Source organism: Camarhynchus parvulus, chromosome 18 (genome assembly GCF_901933205.1).
Source record: "Camarhynchus parvulus chromosome 18, STF_HiC, whole genome shotgun sequence".
Taxonomy (NCBI): Eukaryota; Metazoa; Chordata; class Aves; order Passeriformes; family Thraupidae; genus Camarhynchus; species Camarhynchus parvulus.
Window position 1 is genome coordinate 8,440,520 of NC_044588.1, and position 22,334 is coordinate 8,462,853.

Genomic DNA, 22,334 nt, shown 5'->3' on the forward strand with positions numbered 1-22,334 from the left:
CTGTTGTTCCAGTCCAGTGTTTGCCTCTTCAACAGCTCTTTGGTCTTTTCTGTCATAGGAAAATGTATTTCAGTGTTTATGAGGGTGGAAAAGGTGGTGCTATGAGCAGAAGAGAAGATTTACCAGGATCTAAACTTAAGTTTGCACCAGTAGATAAATAAATTGGTCCTACGAGCTTCAGCACTGACAGCACAGAGGAGAGAAAACACTAAAAATAAAATCAAATTCTATTTCAAAGAGATACTGTTATCATATCTGATATTACATTGAACTGCTGCTCAGAGAGAACTGTTTGTTCCTGATAACTCAGGGCTAGAGATCCTGACAGCTCTGTGAATATGACAGACTGACATCTATAACTTGAAACAGGCTTCTTCTGTCTGGTAACTCCAAGATGCCTCAGGCCTGACCAGAAGCCTCCCCTGTACACCAAATCCCAGGTCCTGTATTTAATCCGGGCTTTAGTGATGGGAGAGCCACCTGATTAACCCCATTCTTGGGCCAATCTCTGTCTGCCAAACTTTCTATTAATCTGCACCTTCTTCCCACAATTAGCTTTGGTTTTATTCACTTTATTATAGAGTTTGGACTTTATTGAAGAGTTTAGAGCTCTGCCATGGTTTGCTGCTGCAGCCCAGCTCTCCCCAGCCCTACCTCCTCTCCTCCCACCACAGTTCCCCCACGTGCTGCACTCTGCCTGCTGGAAGGGGTGCTCTGCACTCACACACCAGAATCCACAGGCACCACCTGAAGCCAAGGTGGCTTCATCAGGGCTGAGGTTTTGCAGTTCTCTCTCTTCAAAACTCCTCTGAAGCTGTGGCCTACCATGGAGCTGTACCTGCACTTCTGTCAGTCCAACACGGGTAAAAAGCTTAGGGAAATCAGAAGAGAGAAACTTGGTACCAACTTTAGGTTTCCGAAGAAATGTTGCCAGTGCCTGAGGCTTAAAGCAAGGGACAGATCCCACCAAGTGTACACATACTGTGAAAGGCAAAAAGGCTTTGCCCTGCTTGGTTTGGGGGGTTCATACTCACAAACAGACACACCTTGGGCAGCCTGAAGTGAACAAAGCTGGCAACACCCTTGTTACTGTGTGGAAAATACATATCCTGCTCAGCCTCTTAAATAAACCCATCAATGCCCTGCTGGGCTTAGGACTGGTAAGGGAGAGCTGAGTATTTACTGGAGTCTTTGCTGTTGCAGCACTCAAACAAATAGTGAAACTCTGTGGGTGTCTGGGTAGGGAATGACCCATGGGTGCCACAGAGACTGAGATTGGTGTCAGCTGTGCAGGAAGCTTTGTTCATCTCATCTCTCTGAGCCAGACCAAACCAGCCCTCACCTTGTTTATCCACCCAGGGCGCCTGTGAAATGCGAGTGGGAGCTATTAAACACCCACTCAGGACAGGCAGGAATGACAACACCAGGTGCAGAGAGATGGAGAAATGGACAGGGAGAGTCAGCCTCACTCCCGTGGGCAGAGGTTCCTCAGCTGATACCAGGAATTACACTGAACAGCCCACAGGGCAATGGCCAGTGTGGAAACAGATTAGGAGAACCCCAAATCTGGTCCTCCTGCCCCACTGAAGATGGTGGCTCTGGGGTGTGCTGGGAATTTGGGGTGGATGATAATCCCAAGGGCAACTGCATGGCTTATGGGTATCCATCACCCAACTTGTGTTTCGTCTCTCAGCTTTGACAGAGCTCTGCAACTTCTCAGCATGAGCTGAAGATCAGATGTGGAAACCCAGGGCAGTGGGAATATTTCTCTGTCTGCTCTGGGGTGCCCTGACCCCCAGGGCAGCACTGACTTTGACCCTCATTTATGGAGAAAGTTTCCTAGACTTCAAGAGAGACTAGAACCCACAAAAGTATGAAATAGATTATAGAGAGTAGTGTAGGTGTATCACTTGGTGAGAAATTTAGGTTTTGGGATTTTTAGTGTGTTTAGACAGTAGTTCATGTTGGGACTCAGGTGTTGATTATTTCTTACCAGTAAAACAGCCTCACAACCATGAGTTCTGCAGCCTTTCATTAGCAAGGCACAAAATGTCCAACTATCTTTTGTTACAAGGTCTTTTAAGACTAAACTATCCAATTAAGAAATGACACCTAATTTCTTTTCCCTTTTAACCCAATAACTGGTCACTCGAAGCCCACAATGTGGAATTTCTGTCCAATTACAAAATGCCACCCCAACCCATGAAGAAGGAGGAAGAAGGTAAAGAACAACCTGCCTCCACCCTAAAACTTCCATCCTGCTTCATATTTATTTCTATATTCTAAAACCCCAAACTCTAAGTTTTCCATCCTGTGATATTACACACTTCTAACCAACTACACACCCGTAACCCAGTGCTATCAATCAATTTTGGAAGCCTTCTCCACAGCCTCAGGTCAAATGCAGTGTTCTCTTGTGAATCTGTGCCTGTCAGCACAGAAAGTTTAAAATTCTCAGTATCCGGGATTCCAACATCAGCCAAAGGTGCCTCCCACTCCAGCCCAGGAAAAACACCACAAGGACACATCTAAATCCAAACAGGGAGCCACAGAGCCCCAGCCCAGCCTGTCCCCTCAGCCACAGCTCCTCACCCTTCTCTTCTCTGCCATGAATTGCTTCACAGACACACAAGGGGCCAAGGCAGAGCTGGAATCTGCATGTCCAACACCTGGGATCCACAGGGGATGGAGGCCCTGCCAAGAATTATTTTAACCTTCAATATTTCTGGCAGCAGAACCTCAGTCAAATGGTTCCTACTGTTTTTTTGGGTTATGTCACTCTGACACAAGTTGGTCCAGACCAAAACTATCCACGTGCTCAAAGAGAGAAGGGTTTGTTTTCCATCTTAATGGGCTTTCAGTAGCAGGGGAAAGAATGCCTGAAATAATAATCCTTAATAAACTCAATAGCTTCAAGAAGAACATCAGGCTAGATACAGCTCATGTCCAGCACAGATGCAGAGTGTATTTTTCTTCTCCAAACCACTCATCAGGCCAGTGGTGGGGCATTTCCCTCCTGCATCCCAAGTCCTCCCTGCAGAGCCGGGTGCAAAGTGCTGTCCAGGGACCCATCCCTAAACTGGCATTTTCAGTGCAAGTCACTTGCAAAGAGTATTTCTTTCTGGAAAAGTAAAAATGTAAATGAAAGATTTCAGTTGATGTGAACTGCATTGGTTCCAGTTAACCATAAAAAATAAATATAAAAAAAAAAAATGGTGGGTTTTCAGAGTAATTTGGAAAATCTTAGGGAAGCAGCCACTATTGGGCATGGGGAAGATTGGCTGTGTGCTATTTCTTGTGGTTTTCTGTGTGTTTGTTGCTGCAGGTGGAGCTTCAGAGGAAATTCCTGCCCTGCTGGAGGACACTGGGAGCTGTACCTGGGTTAAGGAACCTCTCACGGCTGCCATGCGAGCAAGGGGCAGATGCTGATGCACTGAGGTTACTTTTGAAAATTACTTATTAAAAATCATGTGAAAAGCAACAAGAGTGACTTTTTCCATCCCATTATTTGAATCCAGCTGCTGACCTTGTCTCTGGGAAAATAATTATTCTTGACTTCGAAGTGGGGAGCTTTTTTGTGCCAAAGGCAAATGTCTATAGATTTATACTATTTGGAAAAATCAAAGGGCTACAAGCCAAGCCATCCAGCTTATAAAACACAACCAACCCTCCAGGGATAATTTAAAACTGACCCTGCAGCACTGAAATTCCAACCATAGATGATGCAAAACATAATTCACCATTTTCTTATCTCCTGGATGCTCCCATCAGTGTGGGCTTTGGGGACAAAGCCCAGCCAGAGGAGACTGAAAAGAAAGTAAAAATAAAAATAAAAAAATAACTGAAAAAAGAATAAATAAAGTCTCCAAAATAAGTTTGTGCTAATGAAGGCAAAAAGGCCTGGCAGGCCAGAAGGCAAACTTTGTCATCCACACAGCCAAGAGTTGCAAAGGCAGCCACAGTCCATGCTTTTTCCATTGTGCTCTGCCAAAATAACCCACAAAATTCTCCTGGGATGAAACAACCCACTCTCTGCTGCTCCAGCAATCCAGGCTTAGATCCTGCTTCTGACTAACAGAGCTGTGAGCTCTGGTGCTTGGTTCCTACAATCAGGATTCATCTGCTGGTGACTGGTGTCTCCAGCCCTCCAACCTCCAAGTACAGGGAAAGTTCCTTTACACCTGTGAGATCTCCTACAGCCAGGGCACCTCCTGAACCAGGAGGAAGCAGCACCTGGTCCCACCACAGGTATCAGTGATGGGGGTGAACCAGTTTGGCAAGACAAAAAAAACATTTACTGGGTAAGAAGCTCTTGTGGAGCAGAGAAGCTGGAGGAGATTTGCCCAGTTGTGTTTGCCACAAACAGGAGCACCATGAGGAGTGCAGCCTGTTGGGAAAGAAGAGGGTTTGGACTGCCAGGATTGCCGTGTCCTCCACCTTGCAACTCACTGCAACAGAGTTCTGCTCCAATTCACCAGGTCCTGGTGATTTCTCTGAAAAGCTGCAGGTACAGGGCTCATCTAGAGCAAGCAGAAGCAAGACTGACAGCAAAAAACAAGACACATGCCAAGACTTCAGTAAGAATAGAGTGATCATTCCTACAATATCAAACTCTGACAAGGGCATGGGGATAAGACATCCAGACTGAGCCATCTCAGCATTCAGCAAATCCCCTCTCCAGATTGTAGCACACACAGCTCTCCCTGTCAGGAGACCTGACACATCTCATTTCAGATGAGAGTTTCATTTTTTTTTTTAATAAAAGAAACTCCACCAGACCAAACCCCATCAAGAGCAGATCCCTCTCCACCCCTCTCTGTCACTGATGGCCCTTTGTGAACCCCTGGGTGTGTGGGGTGCAGTCGCCCCTCAGGGATGACCAATTCAACGAGGGAGAATTCTTCATTCCAAATTTCCAACTGGTTTTGCTCTCCAGCCTCCAATAAAGCAGAGAATGGAGTGCTTTAGCACTTCCCAGCTGCAGGCACTGGGGAGGAGCCACAAACATCATCTTGCAGCACTTTATAGTGGTTCAATTACCCCATGTGCTGCATGCAAAACACAAGCAGCTGAGATCACCTCTTTGCTGATCCCCCTCTTTCACTCACAAGCCCCTCACAGATGTCTGAGCATGCTTTGGTTTCACTGAGCACTCACACTAGGAAATTTTGAGGGACTGAGCTTGTGACTCAAAGAGTTTTGCCAAGTAAAATATTGGCCTGCAACGATGTCCTAACAATACAAAGTAGTTGACACCATAAAATAAACAATTGCATAAAGAGAGCATAGCAAAAGGGTGTTTGGAACAGCCAAGGATCTCGTGGAGGTATTTCTGAGCCAGGCTGGAGTTAGCAAAAGCATTTTTTATGACAAAAACAAGTGTCAATCTTTCCAACACCCCAGTCCCCACGTAGAAAACGCATCTCTGCCTAGAACTGGCCACATTTCTGGCTTCTTCCTTCAAGTTTCAGAACTTTTATAGCACACAGAAATAATAGAAACAGTGAAAACAGACTGAGACAGAGTATTCATAAAAAAGTGAATGTACTTATGGTTACACAGCGCCACACTTGGATACACAGCCACAGATTGAAATGGCAAAAGGAGAACTAGAGGCTGCCATATTCTTATAATATAATAACAAGAAAAATGCTCTTATTCCAAGCAGAAAATCTTTTAAAGAATCAGCTGGGCTCAATTAGTAGCAGCAGTGGAACTGCTTCCCCATCATGCTGAGAATATCAGCAGAGAGCAAAGAAGAAAAAAAAAGAGAAAATTATCATTGTTAATTGTCAACAGAACCAGAAAAGCCCTTACCAGGTAGAATTTCATCGTTTCCAAAGTCTGTCCTTGCTGTCACTATGAAAAGTGCTAAACTACTCATAGTCAGCATCAAGCACACCTGGAAGCCTCCCTTAGTGAGCAGAAGGACACAAAAATCCTCAGACACACCCCCATGCCCAGCTGCTTACCCTGATCACAATTTCCATGCAAGAAGTTATTTGCACTTTATTTTCAGAGACAGCTCAGATTTTAGGTCCATCTAGCAGCATCCTGCCCTGTCTGATGCTTCAGGGCAGTGTGGGGATCTCATAGCAATGAGATCTGGTGGCAATATCTGCTCATCATATGGATCTCAGTCTCAGGCTGAGCTGGTTGCTAGAGCTGGACTAAAGCCCTGCACTAAAACACCTTTTTGGAAGCCATCACTGTGGACTAGGACAGCTTGAGTGGGGTTCATCTGCCTTCAGCAGGGTGTCTACAAATGAGATGTCCAAATCTAAATAAAATAATCTCTGTTACCCTGAGCACTGGTGAAGTCCATGATGACAAGCAGTTGCCTCAGAGGATGAGGCCCCACCTGTCTTAGGATGAAGCACCTCCTGGGGAGAAATCACTCTATTTTTGCCTATTTATTCTGATTACAAAGAAAACAACATAGCCTTGGCTATCTTGTAGGTTTGGTGAGATGAGTCCCACTATCAATATCACATGAAGGGCTGGTGCCTCTTTAGATCCTGTATTATTCCAGCCTAAAGCACAATTGCCTCTCCTCAGGAGAAGGAGCATGGTAGGGAGCACAGCGACTGAGCACAGCACTGCGCTGCCAGGCCACATGAAAATCCCAAAGATTCCCATTCCCTCCTGAGAAGCTGCCCAGAACACTGCTCCCTGTTCCCACGCCTCCACTGAGCACATCTTCAACACCCTGCTCAGCAGAGCAAAGCCTGGACGTGGTTTTCAAGACCTTTCTTTGCCAAGAGAGGGATCTTTCTGTGACCTTTCTCACCATTTCCTATAGCAATCTCATCTTAATTTAAAATGTCATGCCCTGCGGCTTCTCCATAAAATTTTAAAAACACCCAACACACAAATAAACAAACAGCCCAGATGAGTTTTTCTATTAGCCCCAGCAATAACACAGGGTAGTTTCCTGGGGATTTCTGCATCATGGTTGGATTCTCTGGTGCCTGATAAAGGATGTGCTGTGATTGAAACTCCTTCTGTGGTTTGAGCATTTATAGCATCCCCCTGTGTGGATTCTCTGCAGTCTGCTGAGGGGTGAGCTTAGATGTCAATCTGACTATTAATAGAAGTGCTTTTTATTTTTTGAGCTGCATATTTCACACAATTTTAGAGCTTCATAGACTCCAAGAACACTATCAAAATGTCATTTTTTACTGAAATTTGGGGCTCAAAAAGCAACATGCAGGAGTCAATGTGGATGGATAAACAAACAGCCCCATATGAGCACACCATCCTTTCCTCCTTAGGGATCTAGGATTTAAATAAAATTAAAATACTGTTTAGAATTTGAAAATCTGCCATGACAGTCCACATAATTTCCTATTTTTAGTTAGCTTTTGTAGAGATACAGCTCCTTTGTGATCACACCCTGCAAGCCCCTCTACAGCCCCAGAAAGGTTTGTGTTCAGCTGGCTGGGATCAGCAAACATGGGTGCAAATCTTCCAGGCAGAGTTACCACATGTTTTTGGAAAGTCAGCACCTGGGTAAAAAGGAAGATTCCTGACAATGCAGGAAAGGCAGAAAAAACTTCTCTTGCCCAGCCACAGCACAGCTATGGGCTGACACACAGCTCCACACCCACTTCTGCAAAGGTTTTTCAAATGGCAAACTTCATAGCTGGGATTTCTGAGTGTGGGACCCATAAGAGGGACAGATTTCCAAAGGACAGAGCACCCCATAGTTACATTTGGGTCTATTCTTGCTCATCATAGAAATGTTAGACACAGATTTCTGTGTGCTCCTCTCTAGAGATGGTAGACTCACAACGTTGAATCCTGGCCTGTTCTCTCTACAGCAAAAGCAGTTTGTCATCTTGTTTTCCTCACCAAAATGCTTTTTGGCAGCCCTTAGGTATCTTTTTCACATTTGTAAAGCAGCCCAGTTTGTTTCATAGATTTGATAATGAATCCATGTCCCTTGCCTTGTTTGTCTGATGGTGTGCAGAGTAACAGGGTGTTTTCAAAAAATAGAAACTACTTCTGTAAATCACTCACCACGCCATTGTCATCAGCCATTTTCCAGAGACATCATCACATCAAACTGCACATCCATTTTGGGCTTTGGATGATAACACAGTTCCATTTAGCTGACTGAGAAGGATGTAGGGCACAGCACACAAAAATCACAATAACCTTCCTGTCACAGCACATATCACAGCTGAGACAGCCATGATACGCAGAGTATCACCATAGAAATTCAGAAGGCTTCAACCCATACAAAGAGACATCATTTCACTTCAGAAGGCCGCAAGTATCTTCCCTTCTTGTTCTTTGCTGAAACTTTTACACCACTGATGTTTCTGCACTGCCCCTGTGTGCCCTCTGCTCCCTTTGGTGGTTGCTCAGCACACCTGGGCACTCCATGGCTCATTGCTGTCAGTGCTGCTCACCTGCTGCTCACAGCTGCACCCACTGGGGGTGAGGCTGGGCTACTGCACCATCCCAGTGACCCCAAACTGTGCCACACACAGCCCAGTGACCCCAAACTGTGCCACACACAGCCCCATCCCAGTGACCCCAAACTGTGCCACACACACCCCAAGTGACCCCAAACTGTGCCACACACAGCCCCATCCCAGTGACCCCAAACTGTGCCACACACACCCCAATGACCCCAAACTGTGCCACACACAGCCCCATCCCAATGACCCCAAACTGCGTGCTCTGATTAGAAGTGTGTAGTATCACAGGGTAGAAAACTTAGAGTTTAAGGTTTTAGAATATAGTAATATATATAGAGCAAGATGGATGTTTTAGGGTGGAGGCTGATCCTTCTTCTTCATCTTCTTCTTCACCTTTCTTCTTCTTCCTGGGTTTGGGTGGTTTTGTGTAATTGGACAGAAAAGTCCACATTGGGGACTTTGAGTGATCAGTTATTGGGTTATAAGTGAAAATAATTTAGGTGTCATTTCTTAATTGGATAGTTTAGCCTTAAAAGGCCTTGTAAAGAAAGATATTTAGGCATTTTGTGCCTTGTTAGTGAAATACTGCAGAACTCAATCCAGGCCTTGACAGAGATAGAAAAAAGAAGGTTGAGAACCAGCAGGTGTGGAGTTCAGCACTGTGTGTCCAGATCTTCCTTGCTTGACTGGCACTGCACTTCTTGCCCTGCGCCATCAAGACCTGGCATCCCACACAGCTGAAAATGTAATTTCAAGAGCCTTTTCTGAGGCCACAGGACAGCGTGGAAGGGGCAGGTGCTGAGCTGTTTGCTTTCACTGGCTCAGGAGCACTCACTGTTTGCATGTTTGGAGAGTGACACATGAATCACTGCACCTAAAAGACACTGACACTTAGGAGGGCCATAGCAAAAACAATGATAGTTTCTCCCTTTCTGAGCTGAGCAGATGGTTAAAGCTATGTCAGCGACCTCCAAACCATAAACATTTCTCAGGAACATGAAGATGTGGTTTGCAAAATAAAAAAGAAGAGTCCGATGTAAAGCAGAGGCCCTTGCTAAGCCAGCCCCCTTCCAGCAGTGGGAATGTCAAACATGCTTGACCTCCAAATCAGCAAATAAGCACATTATAAACAATGTTATTAATGGTTATGCTTTCACTACAATGAGGAGTCTCCCTGTTTGTTTAACGTGCAGCGAGCTGGTTGGAGTCACAGTTTCATGGCCAAGCCACACTAAAGCAGGATGGGGAATTTGCTCCTGTTGTTTCCAGCTCCTCTGCTGGAAGGGGTGGTGGATAGCAGGAGGGGAAACATGGCTAATCCCAGCAGCATCAGGATCACTGTCATCATTTCATGTTTAGGTACCCACCCTGTGCCTTGGATCACCAAGTAATCACCACCCAGCAGCTGGGATGGATGTGAGAGGTCATCACTTCATTAAAACAGAAAATAGTCTCCAATTTCAGCACAAGCAGATGTCCCCATCCACATGTAATGTCCACTGAGGGCTCAGCCAGCCCAGAAAAAGGTGCTTTTGCCTTGAGAGGAGGACAAGAAACAAGTGAGGTGCTCTGCCAGGACTTGTCTCTCTTCCCCATGTATTCCCTCATACAAGGTGTATGTTACACCAGTGTAACTGTACTACATTTCCAAAAAAACATCCCTGGGATCCTGTAACCTTCCTGCAATCAAAGCTGGGCCTAGGCAGCCAGTCTACATCCTAACTACATCCCAAAGGGCTTTGGGGCTTGCCCACCACAAAAGTTAATGTGTAAAAAATTCCCTTTTTACACAACTCTAACCCAGCTGCCAGGTGTGGGGGCAGCTGGAGGGCACAGCAGCAAATGAGATGGGGAATTTCAGCTCAGGCTGTTGAAGCAGAAGTGTGCAGAGTGATAGAGGTGAATATTTCATAGAGGTGCCCAGACCATTGGTCTCCAAGATCCCCCTTTGCAGGGAGGCCCATGGACACGTCCTGAGGAGTAGCTCTGGTACCAGCAGGGTTGTTGCAGGTCTCCCAAGGAAATTCCTAACAAAATTCACGTTGGGTTTGGTCATACCTGACCCAGCCCAGGTGCTGTGTCCCTGTGGAGCTGGCTCTGGTGCAAACAGGGAAGAGCTGAGCCACTTCTGTCCTTCATGAGTCTGAATATTTCAAACATTTCAAACCTGATCCTCAAACTGCCAAACCTTGCCAAGTGACCTCACTGCAGCAGCCAAAGGTCTTGATGTAAGGAGCTCAGGCTCTCACTGAAAGTGCATCAGATCAAGGGTTAACACAAACCCTGAGAGAAAATACAGAATGAAATGAAATGAAATGAAATGAAATGAAATGAAATGAAATGAAATGGAGTTGTCCAACAGTCTTGCTACCTATGCAAATAAGTAATGATGCGCCAAGCACCAAGAAAAAAATGTAGGAACCCAACCAAAGAGGAAGGGAACAATAACAGCAGCAAAGGGAAGGAAACAGAAGGAATTTAATATTCCTGCACTTTGAGATGGACTTTCCTGCACGACCTTGGGCAGCTCACAGAGGCCAGGCCAGAACTGCTGGATCAGGGTGGCCCTGGCGGCCTGACGTGTCCCACAGGACAGAAAGACAGACAGACAGACAGCATTCCCTCCCTGCTCAGCTCCTGCTGGTGACAAGGACGAGACATTCCTTTCCAGTTTCATGGCACATTGAGAAGAGGCACAGCAGCACAGAGAGGCTTTGGGGGACTGTGGTGAGGAGACCACACCGAGTGCTCTGCTCAAGGCCATGAGCACTTTGTTTGACTGATTGTTTTTACCACTTAAGGACTCTTCCACATCTAATGACATTCCTCCAGGTCAGCCTAATTTTCTCCGCTGATAAATCCCTTCCCTCCCTTCCCAAGACATCAGTTACTGTCTCCCTTATTTTATGAGCACAGAAAAAACCCACAGCAGACTAAACACCTCCCTTCTTGTAAGAGTTTGTGGAGCAGCAGTTTGCCATTGAGGACAAAACAAGCTGATAGCCCAGCAGCATCCAAGGAAATGAAAAGCAGATGAAGATCCAGTTTCTGTAAGCTCCAAAAACATCCAGAGAGGCACAGGAAAAGTGGTAGGGAATTGCACAGTGAAAGGGCAGCATTCAGGGACCCCCAGAGGTAAAGCCACAACTCAATTTCTGTGGAATGAGTGCTGGGATAAAACTCTGTACCCATCCTTTGCAATTAGAGCAGCATTTGCTCACAGAAAGCTCCTCTGCCTCCAGCTTTGGCCACATTATGGAGGAAGTCACAGGGACTGAGGAATGTGCACCAGGGAGAGCAAATAAACAGAGGTGTGCAAATCTGCTAAAAATAACCCAGGAATTGTGGCTCTTGGAGGGGAACACAGGCACTCAGTTGTTCACCACCATCCACCACAATTGAGGCCTTGTCTGAACAGGTGGGTGGCTTTCCTGGCAAATCCTACCTTAGGAAAAACACCACACAGAAAAATCCCTCCTCAATCATTCCTGCAGCCCCTCTGTTTTCGTCTAGATTCTTGCCAGAGGTTGTCAAAACAGGAAAGAAAAATAAAGCTCCAACATGTTCTTTGCTGTTTTCCCACTGCTTTCCTGGGCATTGATGTGTTGTTCCAGGCAGCCCAAAACTGAGTGGCAGCGTGCTGGTGACAAGGGCAGGGCTGGCAGGGGACACAGCAGTGCCAGGAACAGGCAGCAACCTGCCTGAGACAAGGAGCCCTGGAAGGAAAAGGTCCTGAAGAACCCAGTGAGAACTGGAAATGGGATTGAATTATCGATCCCTGGGTTCTCAAAATTGAGAAACACAAGCATCAGGCACAGCAGGAGGAGGGGAGCATGTGATGGAAAGCTCAGCAGAGGCACTGGAGAGATTGGCTTGTGTAAGAGTGGGGTTGCAAACCCAACCCACTGGTAAGAAACCTAAGCACTCAGGGCTTTTTCCCAATTCCAGCCTCTAAGCTCAGTGTGGGCAAACCTCCCAAAGTCAGCAGTGATCTGTGTGTGTTAAGAAATCGCCTTGCATCAATATTTCCTGGTGATGTCTTTCATTTCTTTGACTCCTCCCTTAATTTAAATGTTGCAAACCCAGATAACCCCAAATCTCTCAAAGCAGAACCTCAGAGTAAATATTTCTTTTTGTCTTTTTTTTTTCTCCTCCCCTTTTTGGCCAGGCTTCTCGGAAGTCTCCTTTTATCTCACCCAAGTCTGAAATTTGCTGAAAGGCTCCTCACAGGGCACTGAGCACATTTCCCAACACCAGAGAGCACACACAGCAGCAGGAGAACAATCTTTTCCATCTTTCACTTTCCATAGTGTAAACCCAAGCTTCGACTCAGATCAGCTGATCCCCAGTGGGTGCAGAGGATGGGCTTGTGTCACAGACATGTTCTTTGAAAAATCTTTTCACTAAGATTTTTCTCTTGAGAAGCTGAGTAGCTTCAGAAATGAAATGCAAACAATAACTATGGTTGTAGAATGTGCTCTGGAGATTGTTTACTAACAGGTGCATCTTTGATTGGTTGCATGTGAATTGTTTTTAATTAATAGCTAATGACAGCTAGCTGTGTTGGATTCTCTGAGTCAGTCACAAGATTTTATTATCATTCTTTTCTTTGCCAGCTTTCTGATGTCTTTTTTTCTTTAGCATGGTATTAGTATATCATTTTTTAAATATAATATATATCATAAAATAATAAATCAGCGTTCTGAAACATGGAGTCAAAATTCTCATCTCTTCCCTTGTCCTGGGACCCATGTGAACACCACCACAGACATTTATCTTTGCTCCAGCCCTGCACTGGGGATGCAGGCAGACCATCTCCTGCCCTGTTATACTTTATTTCCTTATTTCTGGAGCAGACACAATGGATGGCAGGAGCCCAGCTCCAACAAGAGCATTGAAACTCCTGAAAGGGGTGACACAGCCAGACCAGGACGTGGGGAACAGCGCAGATCGTGGCACCAGAGCTGTTAACCACCATGAAAACACAGCACTGCTGCTTTCCCCACCCCTGTGGGTGCCAAACCCATTCTGGGCAGCATTTAAAGTGATTTTATTCCTGGTGCACAGCAGTGGTTACTGCAGCTTGTGTTGGCAGCAGAGACCAGGTACTTTAACTGGCCTCAGCTCACCTCGGGCTGCTCCCACCCACTCTGGGGGCAACACAGCAAGGGATGGGGTCACCATGCAGGGTTTGGGATCACCATGCAAGGTTTGGGGTCACCATGAAGAGTTGGGATCACCATGCAGGGTTTAGGGTCACCATGCAAGGTTTGGGGTCACCATGCAGGGTTTGGGATCACCATGAAGGGGTTGGGATCACCATGCAGGGTCTGGGGTCACCATGAAGGGTCTGGGGTCACTGTGCAGGGGTTGGGGTCACCATGCAGGGTTTGGGATCACCATGCAAGGTTTGGGGTCACCATGCAGGGTTGGGGTCACCGTGCAGGGTTGGGGTCACCATGCAGGGTTTGGGATCACTGTGCAGGGGCTGGGGTCACCATGCAGGGTTGGGGTCTCAGGGCTCTGTGCTGGGTCACAGACTGGTTTTAAAGGAGTCAGGTGCCACTGCTCTCTATGGGACTGGGCCATCCCCTGTCCCAGCTCACACCCCAACCACTCCTGGAGCTCCTCAGCTCCCTGTGCTGGGCACTGGGGAGTTCCAGGCACACAAGAGCCAGGCCAGTGGAGCTGAGCAGGCTGGACAAGCATCAGGGTGTTCTTCTGATGCCTGAGAGGCTTCCTAGAACAGAGGCTAGGTAGAGTTAAAAGAAGAATAAAGTGGATATTTATTAAAGGTATTCAACAGATACACCTTGGGCAGTGCAAGAGCCTCCCAGAGGCTACACCCAGCATGGACAATGGCCACAAGTTTTTTATACAGATATAAGTTTGGTTTTTTGCATATCAGAGGTTAATTGTTCAATTATAGCTTCAGGTAATGAAGTCATTTACTCCAAGCTTGCACCCCCAAATTCACTGTTGATATTTTTCAGGGCCTGAGACAATAAGGTGTCCTTGAGTTTCAGGCCCAGAGAGAAACTCTTTATTCTGAATAAAATGGGAGAACAGCAGCTGACAGCCTGTGGAGTTTTGGAGTTACACACTAAAGCAGTACTGATCTGAAAATACAGAACCGAAAACTTAAGGCATCACTTCCACTTGGTCCTGAAAACAAAAATCTGCACCTGAGGACACCAACAGAGAGAGGAGCCTGTGCATACCTGGCATGATTCCCAGGGGACTGCCTCAAGCTGTGGGGTACCCCACCCACCCCAGGGCAGATTGGGGATCCCCTTCCCTGGAAACCTCAGCTCAGCTCCCCAGATCCTCCCATCCCTGCTGCTGATGGAGTCAAACCCAGCAGGGTCACTTCAGCTGCTTCCTGAGTGACTTCATGTGACCTGATAAGGATTATCTGCACTCAGGCCTTCCTCTGGGTCACTGGGGATCCCACAGAGCCCCATTAAAACCTCCCTGAGCTGGGCTGCAGGCAGACCTGGCTGCTCCTCAGCAGCACCAGCAGCAGCACAAGTCTGGTCTGAGCCAGGCTGATATTAACTGTAAAAATCATTTTCAGACTGTGTAGACACAGGAAAGTCTTTGAAGGGAATAAATATCTAACCTCACTCGCAGAGGCACATATTTGACCGTATTACCTCATCTCAGCTGCAAACTGTCCAGCTCACAGCTGCTCCTCCTGATTTCTTCCCCTTGCAAAAGTGCATCCAGCTCTCCCCAAAGCTGGTTGAACAGCCTGTTTAACTGGTGATGGCCTTGGCTGTCTGCTCCCTATTTTAGATGAACAAAGCAAACTTGAAATTTTTTATGTATCACTTCAACCACTTTATTCCTTGCTGGAGACACCTGGTTATGGCATTACCATTGCATAGCTGCTGTAGAGTAGATTCTCTTTGTAGCAGTCAGGACAGGATTTTTCTGCTCACTTAGTCCAGTTTTCAGTCTGGTTAAGCTCCAATGACTACAGGAATTATTTTTATTTCCAGTGCTGCGTGCAAGTCAGCTTAGAAGCTGGCTTGATTCAGTTTCCAGGCACTTGGCCCCTATGTTTCACAAAGTTATGGGTAGGAATGGTATTCCAAGAGAGCTTCTGAAGAGAAAAAAAAAACAAGGCAGCAAAGGGAGGGAATGGAATAAAATATCTTTCAACTCAGCAGTTAATGTCTGGTCTGGGGTTTAAAGTTTTCCACCAGTTCAGGAAATAACATCAGGAAGGTTCAAGGTAACGAGGATACAAGAGCCAATCTTCCCCATCTTTAGCCATAAAATATTAAAATTTGCTTTTCTTATACACAGCAAAGAGAAAACCCCTGTCCTGCCCCATGCCCGGCAAGGTTCTGCAGGAATCACCCTCCTGGGGCATCCTCATGAGCACTGGACATGGGACATGGATTGCTGAGCACATCAGGAATGGCAAACCTCTACAAGCCTTGGCTTTGAGCAGTCTGGCACAGCTACAGCTCCACAAACCTGTGAAAACCCCTGAAATCCAGAGGAAAACTGAGGCAGGGTTGCTCTTTGTAAAGTGCAGCACAGAAAATAGAGACAGCACTAAAGTAGGGTTCAAAACTACTATCAGGTGTGTGGTTAGTGCTCTCAGGACTTCTTGCATCCCCCAATAAATCCATTTATGACCTCAAGAATGCGTGTGTCAAACCAGACAGTCTCCTGCAAAGAGGCAATTCAGTGTGTGTGTGTTGGGTAGGTCACCCCTGTGGTCTCAAATAAGACATTTACAAAAGCCCCAATCTAGCTTAGCTTGAAAATGAAGGATCTTTCGTCTGTAGTAACAGAATATAAATTCTATTTATTTGCCTGGGGTCTGTAGAGTGAAAAAGATGCACATTTCCCAGGTTTTCTCTATGATGCCAAAAGGTAAAGCAATTTCCTCCCTCAGATTCCCCCTGAATGAGAAGGGGGAAGAAGGGCTGTTGTGGAAATGTTGAATTTGCCAGGATTTTGATAAGGACATGGAAGCAGACAGAGCCACCCTGGCATCACAGATGACAGAGGCAAAGCAGACTAGTGACCAACACCACCTACAGCAAACACAATCCAAAGCAATTCAGGTCCAAAGTGCTGTGTTTTCCTCTTTCATTTATAAAGCAAGACAGGAAATGTATAAAAGCTGACAGGATCATTAGGGATTTTATAAATGCTGCTTCCTGTGGTACAGAAAAAGGAAAGGAGGGAGGCATGGGGCCAAATTATGTGCTGGAGCAGACACGCAGGGCTGATGCAGAGCAATGCTCTGCAAACTGGTGAACCTGCACCCAGAAGGATAAGGTGATTTGGGATCTGGTCTGCTGTGAAAATCAGGGCAAAAGCTTTTTAAAAAGCTTAAGACCTGTCCCAGAGGGCAGGTGCTGAGGTGGTGCTCCCCAAGGAAGGCCCCAGCACCTGCACATTCCATGAGTCAGCAGCCCTGGCTCCAACCTGGAACCCGGGACAGGAGGCCCCAGGATGGGAGGGGGAGTTGCTTTTGTTTTATTTTCTTCAAGGCTTTCTCTATGAAAACAGAACCTCCTACCAACATCAGACATTTTACCGAGCTGACAAAGTCAAATAATGAATTTTGGCACTTTGCTTTGGTATCCAGTACCCCTCTGCAAGTCGTGCTCTGGGAGTCTGGAGGGAGCAGGGCTAGCAGGGAGGCAGGCTGCTGTTTGTCTTGGAAAGCTGCACACCAACCCAATGTGAAGCATCACTCAGCACACTCCACTCTTCATTCTGCTTCCATCCCTGGCTGCAGGCAGGGAGCCCAGTGGGCTGATGCTGCTCCAAAAGCCTCGTGCCTCTGCTCAGGGCTGGCTGGGCATGGCTCACAGGGTGGTGAGCAATCACTTGCTTTGGCTATTACTTTATGGTTATTGTAACTTTCCTTTTCTTTTCTGTCCTGTTTAACTGTGTGTGTCTGAACCCACAAGTTTTGCCTTTTTTTCTGATTATCTCCCCCATCCAGGGACTTGGAGTGACCTGGTCCAGAGCAAGGGGCCCTGCCTGTGGCAGGGGTGGGATGAGATGAGTTTTAATGTCCCTTCCTGTGGTGGTGTTCACAGGGGTCTGAGGATGAGAGAAGAGATGAGGATCTGACTCCATGTTTCAGAAGGCTTGATTTATTATTTTATGATATATATTACATTAAAACTATACCAAAAGAATAGAAGAAAGGATTTCATCAGAAGGCTAGCTAAGACTAGAAGAAGAAAGAATGATAACAAAGGTTTGTGGCTCGGACAGAGAGTCTGAGCCAGCTGGGCTGTGATTGGCCATTAATTAGCAACAACCCCATGAGACCAATCACAGATGCACCTGTTGCATTCCACAGCAGCAGATAATCAATGTTTACATTTTGTTCCTGAGGCCTCTCAGCTTCTCAAGAGGAAAAATCCTAAGGAAAGGGTTTTTCATAAAAGATGTCTGCGACACCTTCCAACCCAAACCATCCTGCAACCCCACTGGGGGATGAGTTTCCAGTTTAACAATTCATTTCCTTCCATTGCAGAGAGAAGAGAGGTGCAGGTCCCTGCAGTCCTTGATGCAGAGGAAGAGGTGAAGGGAGAAGGTGCTGCTGGGCCTCCTTCCAGCACTGAAACAAAGGAGACAAGAGGGCAAATCACTGATGGACAGAGCATGAGTTCTGCTCAACACCACACCTGACACTCAGGCCTTTGGTACCCATATCCAGCCTGCTCAGAAAAACAAAGTGGAAAGGAAGTGGTGGCACATGGATTTGTTGAAGAGGAAAGAAAAGAGCAGAGAAACAACGCTCCCCACAGGGCAGGGTAGCTTTAGCAGCATGCCAGGGGTTGGAAGTGCCCCCAATGGGCACAGGAGGGAGCCTGGCCAGTCCCAGCCTCCCAGGGCAGGCAGGGTGGGAGCTCCTTGTTTACCCAGTGTTGGGAAGGATGAAAGTTTGACAAGAAAGTCTCACAGATATGGATGCTTAGCAGAAAGATTTTTGAATGTAAAATCTGATTAAGAATAGAGATGGAAGCAAGTTTTGATATAGAAGAAAAGAACCGCTGAGCCAGTCTCACTGGATAACCAAGGAGGCAAAGGGTGTGTTAGTTAGAAGGGGTTTTTATGGCTTTGAGCAAAGGATAAACCCACCTCAAACAAGAAGATGTTTTTACCAAGCAGAAAGAGAGCACCGGCAAACAAGGCAGCAAATGTGGCAAGTAGAAAAAAGGTCTCAGAATTTTCCACTGCAAGAAAACTGAAAAACAACTTTTAGCTTAAACTGTAATGTACTAACTTTTAGTGATTGGAGAATAGTAACATGAATATGGTAATTACAGTAGTTATGACAGGCTATACGTAAAAGTTAAGATATAGATTGGTTCTACTGTATGAAGATGCTCAGCAAAGAAAAGTATAAAATGCAATGTAACCAAAACCAAAGGGTCTCCAGGGCTGCCTGCAGCTGGAGCTGACAGCTGTGTGCACAGCTCTGTCACCCACGACCCTGGACTGCTGTGACATCCTGGGTACAATAAACTGCATTTTGGAAGTGCAGCCTGGAGTCCTGCATCTCTCATTCAGGCTCTTACAACCCAGCCCAGGTGAGCAGTGCCCAGAGCAGGAGCTGCCAAACCTCAGCTTCAGAGGGGCTCCAGAGCTGGTGATTGAGCACCAACACACCAGCAGCGTCCAGGGCCTTTAGGAGTTTTGGACCAGAGCATCCCAGTCCTACAATCCCTTTGCAGGTGTATCCAAGAGCAATTTCAGCAGAGAGAGGGTGAGGGGTGTGTGAGTCAGGCTGAGTGGTGGCTCTGCAGCATCCTCAGGGCCCTCTGCACCCAGGGGGATTTGCCTGCCTGCTCCAACATGATCCCCTGATCCCTTCTCATCCAGATGGGGATGAGGTGATGCTGGAGGAGCCACTGGCTGTGAGTCTGACACAGCTCTGACACAAATACAGATAAAAACCCCACTGTGAGCCCAGCTGAAGCTCTCCAAGTGTTTAGGTTGTTTGGGAGCCAAAGCAAATACATTTGCTCTGCAGGTTACAGAAGGCTGTTCAACCAGCCATGCAACCAACTCCTCCAAGCCAGAAATTATCTTCTTCCTCTGCACAGTGATCCTGTTCCATTCTCCTGCTGCTCAAAGGATGCACATTATAAATAAAAGGATGAATGTGTCAAGCATATATGTCAAACATATATGTCAAACTCCAGATTCAGCCCAAAACTGCCTTTTTTTTCTACTTGCAGTTGAGCTTAATCTTGGCCAAAACAGGGGATTCTCCCTTAAATATTTGAGACTGAAAAAAAACAAGCTGATAAATCCCTACAGCAGAAGACAAGGGCAGAATTCTTGTCTGGGTTTTATGTCAGATGTTGTCAAGCAAACACCCCCAGCTCACCACTGCACTTGCTCCTCCCAAGAGCTCCTTTGTGACCACATTCCCTGAAGGCTGCTGGGACAGGGCTGGCAGCAGCTCACTGGGAGGTGGTGGCACAAAGTGCTGCTGCACTTGGTTCAGAAGGAAGGGAGGAGTCCCTGGCTGTCCCTTGAACAAAGAGCAGGGCAGCTGCAGGTGCCAGGCACCAAGGGCCCAACACTGCCCGAGAATCAGTGCCTGGGATGCTCAGCAGGGCTGGCACAGGGCAGTGGACCTGCCTGAGGTGGCAGCCTGGCAAAGGCACTGCCTTGATTACAGAGAGACTTGGGGGAATATTAATGACAGAGCAGCTATCCTGGGAGGTTTGTGTGATCTCCTGTGTACTTTGTGCTGATGAATCATGCTCAGCTGGCAGCACCAACCTCTGCCCCAGCTCCATCAGGATTCAATTGCTGCTTTCCTTGCCCAGCCTGCCCTGGATGCTCTGCAAACACATTCAGCCTCCAGGAGGAAAACAACCCTGCTTCTCTAAAGCCATTTCCACAAAATCCTTGCAGCAGCTCTGAAAATCCCCCAACCCTCCCAGACACCCATTGGAGGAGTGCTGTTTGTGTGGACCAGCAGCTCTTATGCCACTGGCTGTTGCAATCGCTGCCTATCTCACCAGATCTTCTCTTCTGTCAGCAAACCAGCCCTAAACCCCACTCAGCATCCCCACAGCCCTGCTGGCTGCCACAGCAGCTCCTCCTTGCACAACAGCCAGGCAGTCTGGGTTACTCACTGGCACATGGTTTGCTCAAGTTTCTCTGCTTGGCAGAAATCAAAGTGTTTTTTTTTTATATTTGTCAAGATGACAACACCTAATGTTACACCAGGCAGGCTGAGGTTGGACAGGGTCACAAACCTGCAGCCTTCAAGCCATAAATCCCTTTTAGGGATTAAGGAGAAACTTTCCCCTGAGTATAGGTTACTCCTCACTTGCTGACAAATATTCCTCTCCTCTTCCTCACCAATATCCAGGCAGGCACTGTAGGGGCAGGGTGGCTGTGGGACTCTGCACTGCCTTGCTCTGAGGCTTGGGGGAGCCAACAATTTAAATAACAAAAAACAGAAAAAAAAAAAAAAAAACAGAAAAAAAATCCCACTTTCATTTATTTTTGCCTTCACTGACAGCATAAACACACTGCAACTGCTCCACAACAGCACACTGCACCCAAATTATTCCAACCAATTATTTGTGGTTGTTTATTTACTGAGATTATAGTCACGCCTCAAGGCCTCATCTTTGTTGTCTGAAACTTTGTGGGCAACATTTTCTGGAGGAAAAGAATGACTTCCAGTATTCCCCATCCAGCCCTGTGACTCTTCCAGGGTCCCACAGCTGGGCAGTGGCAGAGCAGGGACAGGACCCCACTGCAAGGGCAGCCCTGGGGTGACCCCAGCACCCCCTTTCTGATTCCACTGCAGAGGCATGAATGGCCATGTCATCGTGGTGAAATCTGTGAAATTGGGCAGCTAAACCATGCGTGGGATCTTGGCTCACATCCATTAAAAGAGAAAAATGGGAACAGTTTCACTGTGAGTAAATCATTTGCTGTACAGGTCTAGCAAAGAGTGTAAATAGGAAATTAAAAAAAAGAAAGAAACTCAGCAAGAGAAAAGAGTTCAAGAACACAACAAAGGGCAGAGCTCCCTTCAGTACCTGAACTCACTTGCAATCAGGAGGGATGGGACAGACTGACAGATAGAGCAGCCTTAATTTCTTCAGCAGGTACAAACACCAGTGGACACCTAAACCACTGACAGCAGGCTAAGGAGCCCTCAGCTAAACCATCAAGTCAGGAACATCCACATGAGCCCCTAGGAAAGGCTGGATGCTGGATGGAGCAGGAGAGGCTTTGCAAGCCCCAGGGAGCTCCCAAGGGCTGAGCACAGCCCAACCTCTGTCCATGTAATAAGTGTCTCTCCCTTTTATAAACTCCCTTTGAGCACCTTGGGGTTTCTCCTGGCTTGCCTTAGGTGGAAACAAGTGGGGAAGGAACTCCAGAGCCAGGATGGCAGCAGGGACAGCTCAACCCCAGCACCTCCTGCCCTGGCTGCTGCACCCACAGGGGACACGGGACATCAGCTCTGCACACAGGCTGTGTCCACAAGACAAAGGATTCAGATGAAGCAAAGAATCTGGAAACAACGAGTGAGCATTTTTCTGAAACATCCTGGTGATGCAGAGAGTGGAATTGAACAGTGTGTTCAATTGGAATTGATCAGTGTGTTACAGTGCTCAGAAGTTCTGCTGGATTTCTCCAGGGGCTGCCCTGGATTCAGCTCAGGTTTATGATATATTGCTTTATAGGCCTCACAACTGCCTTCCCAAAATAAGATCTCTGAAGATACAGCAGCACTGTGACTATTCTAAGATCAAGAGCAAGTTATTAATACATAGCAGAAGGGTGTGAAATGAAGGGGCAGGGTGAGCTGCCCACAAATAAACAAAACTATAATGTTCTATTTTCAGGCACAAGTGTGAGTGCACTGAAGTG